The sequence below is a fragment of the Gigantopelta aegis genome, chromosome 8 (genome assembly GCF_016097555.1).
Source record: "Gigantopelta aegis isolate Gae_Host chromosome 8, Gae_host_genome, whole genome shotgun sequence".
NCBI classification, from domain to species: domain Eukaryota; kingdom Metazoa; phylum Mollusca; class Gastropoda; order Neomphalida; family Peltospiridae; genus Gigantopelta; species Gigantopelta aegis.
The window spans coordinates 55,248,862-55,263,728 of NC_054706.1; the positions used below are offsets into that span (position 1 = coordinate 55,248,862).

Sequence of the window (14,867 nt, forward strand, 5' to 3'; positions counted from 1 at the left end):
TCTCTCTCTCTCTCTCTCTCTCTCTCTCTCTCTCTCTCTCTCTCTCTCTCTCTCTCTCTCTCTTTGATGGTGTAGTGGAAATCCGCTATATTTTCCCATTAGCAGCAAAGGGTTGTTTATAATATGCACTTTCCCACATATAGAACAGCATATACCACGGCTTTTGATATACTAGCCCTGGTGCACTTGTTGGGACAGGAGGAAAACCCAATCAGAGAATGGGTCCACTGAGGGGGGTCGATCCTACGACCAAAACACCTCAGGCGAGGGCTCTACCGACTAAGTTAGATTCCGCATTCTCGCTCCGAAATGAGTTCAAGTAGGTGTAAGGCAACCGCACAGGCTTTTCTCTAACCAGTAACACGTAACCATAGCCGTTGGAAGTCAGTTGGGGGGTGGGAGGTGGGGGGTGGGTGGGGTGGGGGTGGGACTGGGCACAGCCCAAACACTAAAGATAATTATACATTGCACCCACTTATAAAATCTATCATAATTCCTGTTCGGGGCCCAGGTCCCGTTCTACAAATCGATTTTAACGCTAACATCAGGTTAAGTGCATAAAAAAAGGTTTGTTTTGTTTAACGACACCACTAGAGCACATTGATTTATTAATCATCGGCTATTGGATGTCGAACATATGTATATATATATATATATATATATCAATATTACGTAATACAACATTACGCTCAGCTGGTATCTCTCGATCTCGTGTACGGCTGTCAACCACGCAACCGACCAGCTGTCACCCAGACAGAGCGGAACAGCTGCGCCTCTAGGTTCTAATAGACCAAATCAATTCCTATTGCCGATAATGTTAACGTTTACCAATAATACTGATATAAGCAGTGTATGAACACACCCATGAAGTACAGCAATAAAAGGTGTGACACCTCACATCTAATCTACCTGTAACAAAATGGGGGGTCATATACCATTTACGAGATTTAATTAAGGTTTTTAATAATAACCGTCATTTTTGCTGAAAATTGCAGTTCCATATTTTGGGGGATACCCCGCATTAATTTCAACCTCTGGTATATACTGCATAATAACTGTATAACAAATAAAAGTGTATTTATTTATTGTCAATGGATAATAGTATTTGCACAAATAATCAATGTCATATATTACTACCAATAACACTCACAGCTGCTTTTACTCCGTAAATATTTGTGGGTGCACATCGAACTTTGACACGGAACTCTCTTCTTTGGTACTATGCAACCTCTAATGAATCGCTCCCGTCGTTGAGACTTCAGAGATGTACGCGCCTGATATGCAATGTGTCGCAGGATCGACCGCGCTAGGTAGATAAAGGTAGTTTGTCCCGTGGATGCAGAACAGGTACACCAAAAGGCCGTGGATCCGGTCTATGGTAAAGTGCAATTAAAAGATACCTTGTTGCTTTATAGGTAGTTTCTCCATTAGACGGAATATTTTGGTCCATGCCACAACCTACGCCCACGACAAAGGTACGCTAGCTGTATGCCGTGGTATGTGCTATCATGTCTGTGGAATGGTGCTTATAAAAGATCCCTTATTACTAACGAAAAAATGTAGCTGTTTCCTCTCTAATAAGACTATATGTCGAAATGGGGGCGGGATTTAGTGGCCAAAACCGTTAAATGTTAGTCGGAAACATCTTACAATGGCTGCAAACTCAGGACAACGCCTTTAACACGCAAATGGCATTGTGCGAAGTATTGGGTAAAAAAAGAAAAAGATTACTCTCTTCAACTTATTTTCGTGCTTACATCCAATTAAGGTTCAAGCACGCTGTCTTGGGCACACACACATCAGCTATCTGGGATGTATGTCCAGGACAGTGAGTTAGTTGTTAGTTGTTAGTGGTTATTGAGAGAGAAGAGGGTGTAGTGGTCTTGCACCTACCCATTGAGTCGTTAAAACTCGCTCTGGATGGGAGCCGGTACCTGGCTGCGAACCCTGTACCTACTAGCCTTATGTCCATTGTTTTAACCACGACGCCACCGAGGCCGGTATAAATAAGTACAAACAATGTTTTAGCCCTGGATCCGCGGCGCCTGACGGGCTACTGCTACCTTCGTCCCGTCAGTCCACCATCTGTGTTAAATGAGGTTCCGCCTAAAAGGATATAAGCGATGCTACGATGGCAATAAATATGTCTTAGCCAATTAGCCAATTTAATGGTATTATTTTTTATTTTTAAGCTTTATCCACAGCGACGAAGAACCCATTGAGTCGTTAAAACTCGCTCTGGGTGGGAGCCGGAACCGGGCTACGAACCCAGTACCTACCAGCCTTGTGCCCGATAGCTTAACAACGACAGCACCGAGGCCGGTGTTACTGTGTTAATTTACTGCCGTGAGATGAAGCCGATACTTTTGTTCATGATTAGTTCTTGTATGATGCCTGGATTAGCTCAGTCTGTTTCCTTTAAACGTCCCAAAGGTGATACACTAATTAAAGATTGAAAAGGAAACAATTTCCGCACTAGAAGATAATACAGTGGGCGAGTTTATTTTCTTTTATTAGCTGTTTGCGTTCTGGTTGAGCGAACCTGACATGAAGATAAAAACCGGCAAATTTCCTCAATCAAAATTGCGTACCTTTTCTCTTTGGCATATAACTGCTCCATTCAAAATTCTATAGCACCACCACCCCCCCCCCCCCCCCCCCCCCCCCAGCCTGCTACCGACCTGGTCGGGCTGCTGGTGCTCCCTTGCACCTGCCAGTGCAGGCGGTCCCCCCCCCCCCCCCCCCCCCCCCCCCCCCCACACACACACCTTTCCTGACAGGCGTGCGCTACAACAGCTTGTTCTGAATGTGCACGTAAAACCCTATGACCTGACCTGACCTGACCGGCCTCGGTGGTGTAGTGGTTAAGCCATCGGACATAAGGCTGGTAGGTACTGGGTTCGCTCCCCAGAATCGGCTCCAAACTAGATCGAGATTTAACGACTCAATGGGGAGGTGTAAGACCACTACACCATATTCTCTCTCACTAATCACTAACAACTAAAAATTAACCCACTGTCCTGGACAGACAGCCCAGATAGCTGAGGTGTGTGTGTGTCCAGGTTAGCGTGCTTAAACCTTAATTGGATATAAGCAGGAAATGTTGGGGTTTTTTTTTTTTTTTTAGATCAGAGCGAGTTGTAGCTTAATGTAGAATGTTCGCTGTGGCGCGACGGACTGGGGTTTTCTTCCCGTCCCAACCAGCGCTGCATGACTGGTCAGGGTAGGTGCTGTCTGTAAGAAATTATGTTCATATAAAAGATCCCGTACAGGCAAACTGCAGGGAGGGTCGGGTATCGAAACCAACCTACACATAGAGATTTATAAAAACATATTTGGGAGGGGGGGGGGGGCATGACCCCCTCCTACGCATACATTCCCGTTCACGCACCTCCCCCCTCCCCCCTCTCTCCCCTCTTCTCTCTCTCACATACTCACACACACCTCTTGAATACCCTATATATATATATATATATATATATACATATATATATATATATATATATATATATATATATATATATATATATATATATATATATATATATATATATATATATGTATATATCTTTGTGTATGTGTGTGTATCTAAAGTGTTTGAGTGTGCTTGTGTGGAAAGTGCATCTAGGTGCAGTTGTGTTTTATCGTGTGCTCTTTTCTTTCTTTTTTCTTTCTTAATGATGATGGTGGTGAAGACTTAGATGACGATCAACTGGTAACACTACTTAACTTTCGTATTTACTCCAGCACGCTGATTCAGTGATGCGCTAATTGTTTATTTCCCTCCATTAGTAACACTAGACGAGTGCCCAGTCTAGCTCTACGAGAGAGTGGAACGTAACGTTTCGTTTTTCCTTTTGATGGATGAAGCATGTGGCGGAAAAGATAACATTGGCGACTTTATTGCGTGTGAGCTTCTTGCCGTGACTGCTCTCTCATTTAAAACAGAACACAAATGTAATAAGTTTGCGATTGTCGTGTTTTATTCTTTGTCGCTGTCGGTAAAGCTTAAAAATTAAAAAAATAATACCACTGCATTGGCTAATCCGTTTAAAGACATATTTATTGCCATCGTAGCATCGCTTATATCCGTTTAGGTGGAAGCTCATTTAACACAGATGATGGACTGACGGGACGAAAGTAGCAGTAGCCTATCAGGCGCCGCGGATCCAATGCAACTGTCTGTACTTACTTTAAAATGTATTCATCGCTAGTAGGGGTGAGGGACTTAACCCAGTGGTAAAGCGTTCGCTTGATGCGCAGTCGCTCTGGGATCGATCCCTGTCGGTGGACCCATTGGGCTATTTCTCGTTCCAGCCAGTGCACCACGACTGCCTGTGGGATGGTGCATATAAAAGATCCCTTGCTGCTAATGGAAAAAAATGTAGCGGGTTTCCACTCTAAGGCTATATGTCAAAATTACCAAATGTTTGAAATTTAATAGCCGACGGTTAATAAATCAATGTGCTCTAGTGGTGTCGTTAAACTAAACAAACTTTTCATCGCTAGTAAACAATTTCCATTTAAGTACTTGTATGCAGACCCTCCCTCTCCCCTCCCTCCCTCCCTCATTCTCGCTCTCTCTCTCTCTCTCTCTCTCTCTCTCTCTCTCTCTCTCTCTCTCTCTCTCTCTCTCTCTCTCTCTCTCTCTCTCTCTCTCCAACCATGCGTCCAAATAACCTCAATTAGGTTAGATACTATATAAATTGTCAAAGTTTATAATGTGTTCTGGTACCGTTCTTTATACTGTTTGTCTTCCCTGCCTTACGTTTAAAGACGAGTTCTGATAGCTTTGATTGAAACAAACTAAACAAAAACATATTAACAATTACCTGAGATCTGAACTTAGAAAAAAAAAGATTATGTAATCATTCATCCAAAAAATTATATATTTAACAGTAGAAATGCCACCTGTTTGGAGACCATATTTTATTTAAAATGGAGCTTGTTTATCACATTGTCTGCCGCGACTCAGTGTGTCACAAAGTCGCAGTTAATTCGAAAAGCTTTATGGCTTTGCTCACAAATCTTGACAACAAAGACTTAAGTCGGCACTAATTAAAAAATAAATTGCAATTGCATTCCTCACCTGGAATGGTGTATCCATGCGTATCATCATTATACGGTACATATGTCATTATTATTATCGCTTACATCCAATTAAGGTTCAAACACGTTGTCCCGAGCACACACTACAGCTGTCTAGGCTGGCTGTCCTGGACAGTGGGTTAGTTGTTAGTGGTTAGTGAGAGAGAAGAGGGTGTAGTGGTCTTACACCTTCCCATTGAGTCGTGAAAACTCGCTCTGGGTGGGAGCCGGTGCCGGGCTGCGAACCCAGTATCTACCAGCCTTATGTCCGATGGAGTCACCACAACACCACCGAGGCCGGTTACATATGTCATGGATCGGCATGAATCTTTTTAATATGCATTGTTTATCATTTGTGCATTTTGTATTACCAGGGATTGAGATTATGAAAAAATAGAATTGTTTATCGATTATGCGCCTGAATAATTATCTTGCATAACTGAACAAAAACCGTTTTTATATATCGTGCATTCATGGGCGTCCGCGTGAATATTTTGTCGAACTAGCATACGGCATACTTTGACTGACAAATATATGTCGAAAATATGTTCATGTGAAGAGAGGAAAGTAGCCCTGTAGACGGGCTCTGTGGGCAGGTGTCAGGCCACTACAGCAACCTCCTTACTCACTCACTCACTCACTCACTCATTCAGTCTCTCTCTCTCTCTCTCTCTCTCTCTCTCTCTCTCTCTCTCTCTCTCTCTCTCCACTAAACTCTCTCTCTCTCTCTCTCTCTCTCTCTCTCTCTCTCTCTCTCTTTCTCTCTCTCTCTCTCTCTCTCTCTCTCTCTCTCTCCACTAAAAGTGAACCATTAAAGAGACAGACCCTAGTTTTTAAACACTAAGGCATAATTTTCACCTAGACTCTAGTTTCAACCCGTAAAAATGGACACTACGTTTAGTAACCAGTCAATTCGTACCATAGTTAATTTACAAACGTAACAAATTTGGATTCAACAGAGTGAAACAAGAGTCTGTGACGTTGAAATACCGTTAAAACTAGACTAAAACGCGACTCCATAACAGTTAAAAATATGAAAAAAAATGCATTTTGTAGTATTAGGAACACCAGAATAACCAGAAACTATTCGGTTGTACGGAAATGGATACTCTAAACAGTAAAATATCAGTAATGTTTGATTTCAGTTATCATAAACGGCTCTAATAGTGACAAATATGCCTTAGTGTTTAAAAACTAGGGTGTGTTCCTTTAAACCGTCCTAAATACCAAGGCCATTATACCCTAAGTGTGAACCTAAGACGGCGTGCTTGAATCTTAATTGAATATATAAAGAACGAAAATCAAATTAAAAATAAAACCGAAAAAGAAGATTTTGCATATCTAATTGGATTATTCTCCATCACAACCAATGCTCCGCGAATGACAAAGAATATGATATACATGTATACTGTCCTCCGTAGAAAAAAAGTAAAAATATTTTTTAAAAACTGCAGTTAATCGAAAGGGGCGGCCTAAGTAGAGGTAGCGGGTTTCTTCTCTAGGAAGAAAGTTCAAATGTCAAAATACTTATATGTTTGGTATATATTAGCAACTATTTATACATTGTAATGATGATGATAGTAGACAAACAAGCCTTGACTTTTCACCATTCATCTAAACATGCAACCGATCGTCCATTCGTTCGTTCGTCCATTTGACCATCTAATCAAATTAGACAGCCAACTTAGAGATTAAGGCAGTACCTAGCCTAAAAAAAGCTGGTTGGGGGGAGAAACAAATAGGGGGGAATAATAGCTATTTTTTCTCCCTCTAGGTACGGCCTTGGACCCCCAAAACTAATAAACCGAGTAGCTATAAAACAATTTAAAACATATTTGACAATCTCCTGTTTATTCGTGTATCTAGTACATTGATCTTTCTGACAGAGAGACAATATAATTACAACCCCAGAGGCCTTATTGTTAGTTGAGTCATTTGTCAGTCTGACCCCCCAAGGTCATCAGTACAGAAACAGTCACTCGCAGACGGATAATCCATTAATTAAGAGAATAATCGGATAGATAGAGATATATCTGGCAATACGCTGTATTTTATCTTCTATGAACGTAACTGTCTTTTGGTGTGATTTATTTTTGCGTGTGTATATATAATATATATATATATATATATATATATATATATATATATATATATATATATATATATATATATATATATCCGACTACAGGTCAAGGACGTTCTGGGCAGCCATGTCCTATGTTAGTTGATTAGGGAAAGAGATGATACCCGCTGCTGCCAAATAGATAACGTTTATTTACGATTAGGAGCTAGAAATCTTACATAGGTACTTCTCAAAGGCATGCTAGCTTGACGATGATGATGTTGTTGATGATGACGACTATGATGATGACGACGATGGTGGTGATGTTGACGACGACAATGATGATGATGACAATGATGATAAATAGAGAATGATACATGATGGCCGTTAGATACCATTTATCTTACAATTTTTAAACAACGAGTTGTAAGATAAATGATATCTAATGGACACGAATGTATTATTATATTTCTTATATATCCTCAAAAATCAGTTTTTAAGCAAATTTTAACATATTTTTCGACTAAAAGTTATTTACAGGTCTTTCAATTGTAGCTAACGTACGCGTCACAGACAAATGATCGTCGGGTTAAATATACGTCATAGTGTAATCGATTTCGCTCGTGCTGTTTTGTTTTCATTGGATGTATGGTCATCACATAGGAGCAGCCGGTCGTATGTCTTGAAATTGTTAACATGCGTAAATGTGTAAATAAGTATGTGTAATCAAAAATAACAAATGATGTTCTCGCCAACGTGTGTGTAAGCATAGTATTTATATTTGGCCTTATATATCGAAGTTCAATCACTCTGTACGCAACTCAGTAGTGTTGTCCCGTAACTTCTGTGGCATGGTGCATATAAAATAGCCCTTGCTGCTAATGGAAAAATTAAGCGGGGTTGCTCTAATATGTCAGAATTATCAAATGTTTTGATATCTAAGAGCCGATGATGAATAAATCAGTTTGCTCTTGTGGTGTCAGCAAATAAAAACAGACTTTTCAACTGGTTTATATACATATGTGCGTCTGCGTTTGCGTGCGTGTGTATGCGTGTGCATGCTCGCGTGAAAACAGTTTACAACATTTAAGTGTTACTGTGAGGGAGGACCAGGCCGGCAGGTTACTTTTATTGATCTAGCTCACAAACATCACATAGAAGACAGTAACTCTAACCACCACGCCTACGATTCTGAACACACATGTATTAGATGACAAAAACGTCATCTCAGCAGATTGTATAATTACGCACGAGCGTAGGAAGGTGCCAAAAAGTGTGTGTGTGTAGGGGGGTTGGGGGGGGGGGGGGGACACACACATAAATAAATAAATACATGTATATAAAAAAAAACAACATCGCTGCTGCTATGAGGGGGGGGGGGGGGCACATGGCCCCTGTGCCCGTTAGGGAAACGTCTGTAGGCTGAACGTGGGCCAGAAAGCACTTATTGTTCCAAACGAATCACTAAGCATTTTTACGTGGATTATAACTAATATTGTAAGTAGAATGATGGAAATACATGGTGAAAAGCGTTCATGTCAGCTAATGTTGCCTGAAGGTCTTCGTGGTTTTTGCCCGAATGCATGGGTTTGCTCCGGCACTGGGAGGTGGGGGAGGGGGGACATTTTACACACACACACACACACACACACACATGTCACCCGTCTCGTAAGCTTATGCAAATTATATGCATATTCCCTAAATAGAGGCCACAATTAAACAGACACCGTAAGACACTTTACCAAAATTAGCGTCGTAGCGATAATAAACAAGTTCGAATTACAAATGATCAAAGACTTTTATACGGGCAAATTAATTCCCGAAACATCCCACTGGTGTAATGAAATGTTCCATATGGTGTAAGTTCAGTAATTAACATTTGATTGTCTCCGGTGACTAACTCCAAGTCCTCCTAGGCAAGTTATAAAGGCAGCGTCATACGGTACGAGTGCTTCGTACAATAATAGCCGATTGTGACAAAGACAACATTACTATTTCATCGGTTGCTACGCAGTCGGCTATTCTCGTATGAGGAACTTGTATGGTGTGTCATCGGCTTTAAATTGAAACTCTGCTAAGGATAGATTCTCCGTAATGAGACAACATTACTATTTCATCGAAATGTACATAAAAGATATTTTGCTTTTCGGTACGATTAACCTATATCGCGGCAACGGGTTTGTATATCTGTAAATCTCTCCCTCCCCCCACCCTCTCTCTCTCTCTCTCTCTCTCTCTCTCTCTCTCTCTCTCTCTCTCTCTCTCTCTCTCTCTCTCTCTCTCTCTCTCTCTCTCTTCTTTTCTTTCTTTTCATTATAACCCATGTAATTCTTTAAATACGCACGGGTTTTTAAAAATTATTATTCTACTGAAATGAAAAGGATGCACTTGTTATTTTTTTTTTAACCCATTCTTGCTAAATGAATATACTGCCGTTAAATGATTAAAAATATCCCGTATATCTCGTTTCCTTCCATAAATTATTTATCAAAGGTTTCGACGTCTTAAGAGAAAATAGTAAAAATTATAAAAATTCCATTCACGCTCCAAGCTTTAGAAAAAGGAACGACAAGATAAATGTGAAGTCTATAACTAGTTTACGATCCATAAATATGACATTAGCGAGCAACGTCATTCTTGCGTCACAGCCCGTAGGAGGAATTCGACTTCTCCTGAATTGGCATTGGACACAATGAAGGAAGGAAATGTTTTATTTAACGACGCACTCAATACATTTTATTTACGGCTATATGGCGTCGGACATATGGTTAAGGACCACACAGATATTGATGAGAGAGGAAACCCGCTGTCGCCACTTCATGGACTACTCTTTTCGATTAGCAACAAGGGATCTTTTGTATGCACCATCCCACAGACAGGACAGTACACACCACGGCCTTTGTTACACCAGTTGTGGAGCACTAGCTGGAACGAGAAATAGCCCAATGGGTCCACCGACGGGGATCGATCCTGGACCGACCGTGCATCAAGCGGGCGCTTTACCACTGGGCTACGTCCCGCCCCGGCCCCCCCCCCCCCTAAATTTTGCGATAGTTATAATTTTATTATATATTAATTTCCATTTTTAACGATCTCCCTCCAAACCTCCTCCAAAGTTCTCTTGGTATTCCACCTCATGTTACTGCCCCCTCCCCCCCCCCCTCCCCCCAAATGGATTTTCTGGATCCGCCACTGATAGCGAAAAGCTGTAAACAGGACCCTATATAAACCGGAATTCCATCAAAACCGGACGTTTTTCAACATCCTTTATATATATATATATATATATATATATATATATATATATATATATATATATATATATATATATATATATATATTGGTACAGAACATAACCACTCCAAACCGAATACCCCTTAAAATGGGATATTTTGCCAGGTCCCAAGCGTGTCCGGTTAGAAGAGGTTTTACTGTACCAATCAATACGGCCAGGCAATACAGCATCCGATTTAAAAAAAAAAAAAAAAAAAAAAAAAAAAAAATTTTTTTTTAGTTTTACCATCTTAATTCAGGGATGTTTTAGCTAACTAAATATGTTGTATAATTTCAGTCTGTAAAAATAATGTATATGAATGAACATCAATTTCTAATTTCCTCCAGACCTGTGATAATTGTCCAGATTTCGGCACTAAATGATGAAAACTGCAGCACATGCCACATAATTCTCATGTCGCGAAACGTCGGTTTACATTACCCAGCTTTAAAATCACGGTATTTATTTTCAATTTCAATGGAATTACTATAAATAACTGCATCTGTTCCAGTTTTTTTCCCTTCAGATGCACAAGATCAAAGGCAGTGCTCGGTGATTTCATACACCAAGATGGCAGAAAGAAATATGAAGACGTTTACAAAATGTCATTTAAATCAGTGTTGAAAACAGGTAAAAACTGTTTGATGCGAAGACTAAATGTGCGAATTGCACGTGGCTGTGCATCAAACAACTTCATACATTTGTTTTTTAATGTGAAGGATGTTTTGTTAACGACTTAATCTTGACAGCACATTGCGAAAAAAGCTTTGCAAGATTAACAAAGATAAAAAAGTTTAATAAACGTAACTCTTTATGAAAGGCACGTGTGCTGTATTCGTAACTTTGTGAAAAAATAATACAAATGTTTCCGCCTCTGCGCCACTGGAAAAAAAAAACAAAAAAAAAAAAAAAAAACAGCGATTGCTGTTTTGAATGACGTCACTATACTGTTTTTCTTTTTGTTTCTTTTTTGTTTCTTTTTTTTTCTTACAATAATATTTTCTTTTTAATAATTTCCATATTAATAGCACATTCTCTTGTTATTTTTGCTACTGCTTAGAATTTCAAAGGACGTTTTCTTATTTATATATAGTCCGTTTGCGTCAAAAGGATACCGACGAATTGGACTGGCCTCGGTGGCGTCGTGGTTAAGTCATCGGTCTACAGGCTGGTAGGTACTGGGTTCGGATCCCAGTCGAGGCATGGGATTTTTAATCCAGATACCGACTCCAAACCCTGAGTGAGTGCTCCGCAAGGCTCAATGGGTAGGTGTAAAACCACTTGCACCGACCAGTGATCCATAACTGGTTCAACAAATGCCATGGTTTGTGCTATCCTGCCTGTGGGAAGTGCAAATAAAAGATCCCTTGCTGCTAATCGGAAGAGTAGCTCATATAGTGGCGACAGCGGGTTTCCTCTCAAAATTTGTGTGGTCCTTGACCATATGTCTGACGCCATATAACCGTAAATAAAATGTGTTGAGTACGTCGTTAAATAAAACATTTCTTTCTTTTTCCGACGAATTGACATGTAATAATTCACATTCGAACTCATAAAACCCATATCATTAAATGTTAAATACATACGAACTCATATAACATTTTCAGCACACAAATATGTCTCCCCCTGCGCGTGCTGTAACCTCACCGTGGTGCAGGGGTGTAACATTCTCTTTGAGAATGGCCAATACAGCACAAATTGAAGTTTAGAGTAAAATTCGGTGTCCGTAAAATTCTGTGATATTTGTATTTGTATTTTTGCACAGTTCTTTACACTGTTTTTGTTTAAACCTTGAATTTTTATATTGATGTTGATCATCACTTTATTTATTTGCATTACCATAGTTTGACACCCAATAGCCGATGTATTTTTCGTGCTGGGGTGTCGTTAAACATTCATTCATTCATTCATTTACAAATATGTCTGTGTTTAATAAAACAAAAGTTTTACTATCAATTACTATCAAAATGCACAGATTAAATATCGCTTTTTTGATGCAGGGATGAAGGTAACTAAAAGTTATTTACAGCCGTTGCATTTGTAGCTAACTTACGCGTCACAGACACATGATTGTCAGGTTAACTTTACGTCACAATGTAATCGATTTTCATCGTGTAGCTTTTCATTGGATGTATGGCAGAGGAGATCTGGTCATCACTTAGGAGCAGTCAGTCGTATGTTTTGAAATTGCTAACACACGTGCATGTGTAAACAACCCACGTGTTATCAAAAATAACGCATGGTGTTCTCACCAACGGGTGTGTAAGAATGGCCAATTATGACAAGACAATATTACAATTTCATCGGTTTGTTATGTTATAGGCTATTCTCGTACGGGGCACTCGTATCGTGTGACCTTGCTTTAAGTCACTACAATTAACGTTAGCTACGATTAGTTCGTGGAACGGAGCCTTAGGGCTTGATGGATTCTTCCATAACAATGGCTATTTCACCTGCCTAATATACTTGACTGGTACACGCCACTGACAATACGGGGCAGAATGTAGCCCAGTGGTAAAGCGCTAGCTTGATGCGCGGTCGGTTTAGGATCGATCCCCGTCGATGGCACCATTGGGCTATATGTCGTTCCAGCCAGTGCACCACGACTGGTGTAACAAATGCCGTGGGATGGTGCATATAAAAGATCCCTTGCTGCTAATCGAAAAGAGTAGCCCATGAAGTGGCGACAGCTGGTTTCCTCTCTCTCTCTCTCTCTCTCTCTCTCTCTCTCTCTCTCTCTCTCTCTCTCTCTCTCTCTCTCTCTCTCTCTCTCTCTCTCTCTCTCTCTCTCTCTCTCTCTCTCTCTCTCTCTCTATAATATATATATATATATATCTGTGTGGTCCTTAAGCCAGTATTTTTTTATTATTCGGTTTTCGAACCCGCCGACATAAAGTTTGCTCAAATAAAAATAAAATAAAAGTCGTATTTTTCATTTTTTTTTTTTTTTTTTGCTGCAGACTTCCACAAATAGCTCTAAAGAAAAAAAAAAAAAGTTACCATTCTAGTCTATTGTGGCGCATTTCGTAAGGTAACAGTAAGAAATAACACTTATTTCGTCAATAATTATACCGTTGTAGATACGAATTGTTAATTCGTCTTCGGTCGCTCTCTTTCAGTTCGATTCGCTATTTCGCTCCAATTTCTATACACCGCGCGGTTGCGCACAGAGACCTCACTTCCGGAATAGCAGCGTGACAAAATGGAATCACCCCTTCTGATACACCCCAAACAGGGGGTTTTTTTTGTTGTTTTTTTCCTTCCTCCTACCTTTGTGCACAAAAGTTCTTGTTCGTAAACCTAAAAATAAAAAAATACTGGCCTTAACCATATGTCTGAGGCCATATGACAGCAAATAAAATGTGTTGAGTGCGTCGTTAAATAAAACATTCCCTTCTGTCACTGACAATACAGCCGCTTTTCGATGCCGTTACCATAGTTCCTTTTTACAACTTAGCTTCAATTCAAATTGTGCTAGTTTTCAAGAATATTCCCATTTTTCCTATTGCCAGCATAGCTTGGCAACAGACAGAGAGAATAACAGACAGAAAGAGAGTCAGACAAATAGAAGTGGTTGGATTGGCATTGTACATCTCTCACAATGAGTGAGAGTCAAGTCAATGAGTTGAGGCGGCGTTGAGGCGCGAACCCAGTACCTAACACCCTTGAAAACGATGGCTCTCATAATTTCGTCATCGACATACGAGACTAGTGTGCCGTTTCGTCCGCTCTTGATGAAATACATTCGAGCCTGAGTGTCGACATCTATCATATCATCCACACCAAAACATTTATAACTCTAAGTTGGTCACCAGTCCGTAAGACATGCTCAGTCGCCACGTGTTGTTAGTTATACTTCGTGCTTGCATTCAATTTAGATTCAACCACGCTGTCCTGGTCACACATCTCAGCTGTCTGTGCAGGACACTGTGTTAGTGGTCAGTTGTTACTTGTTGATTCTAGAGAAGTCGGTGTAGTGGCCTTATACATACATACCCACCGAGTGAAAGCCAGTACCGGGATGCGAACCCAATACCTACCAGCCTTGAATTCGATGGCCTAAGCACTACTGTAACACCGCCGGTGTCGGTGGTTCGACACCTGCTATATCGTCCACCAAAGCCGAAAGATGAGAGAGGCTGAACATTTTATTTTTCAGTTAATCACTTGGGGCCTAATTCACAAAGGTCTCTTAGGCTCTGCTAAACAACAAAGCATCTTCTTTGCAAGTCTTTTAGCACTGCACTGCGAGATCGCAAAGTTGCGAGAATTTAGTGAATTAGGCCCCAGGTCTGTAAATCACGACCAGTGAGTTAGCCATGATCACCACGTGTCCTTGCATCTACAGACCCAGCTGATGTCCTCGAGGATACGCGCTTACCAGCGGATTAATGCGACGTGGTCGTAAAATAAAAACAAATCCTGATAAACGACTTGGTGTGG

General features: G+C 40.5%; 1 protein-coding gene across 5 annotated transcripts in view; it reads right to left on the bottom strand.

Annotated features, from left to right (window-relative positions):
• LOC121378418 (FMRFamide receptor-like) overlaps positions 1-14,867 on the bottom strand; it is a 170,231-nt gene that overhangs the window by 11,973 nt on the left and 143,391 nt on the right. For 2 of the 5 annotated variants that reach the window (XM_041506587.1, XM_041506584.1), the window contains exon 3: positions 13,497-13,724. The exons of the other annotated variants lie outside the window; for them this stretch is intronic. The gene's annotated coding sequence lies outside the window, so the exon portion shown is untranslated. The remainder of the gene's footprint in view (positions 1-13,496; positions 13,725-14,867) is intronic. 5 annotated transcript variants of the gene reach the window in all.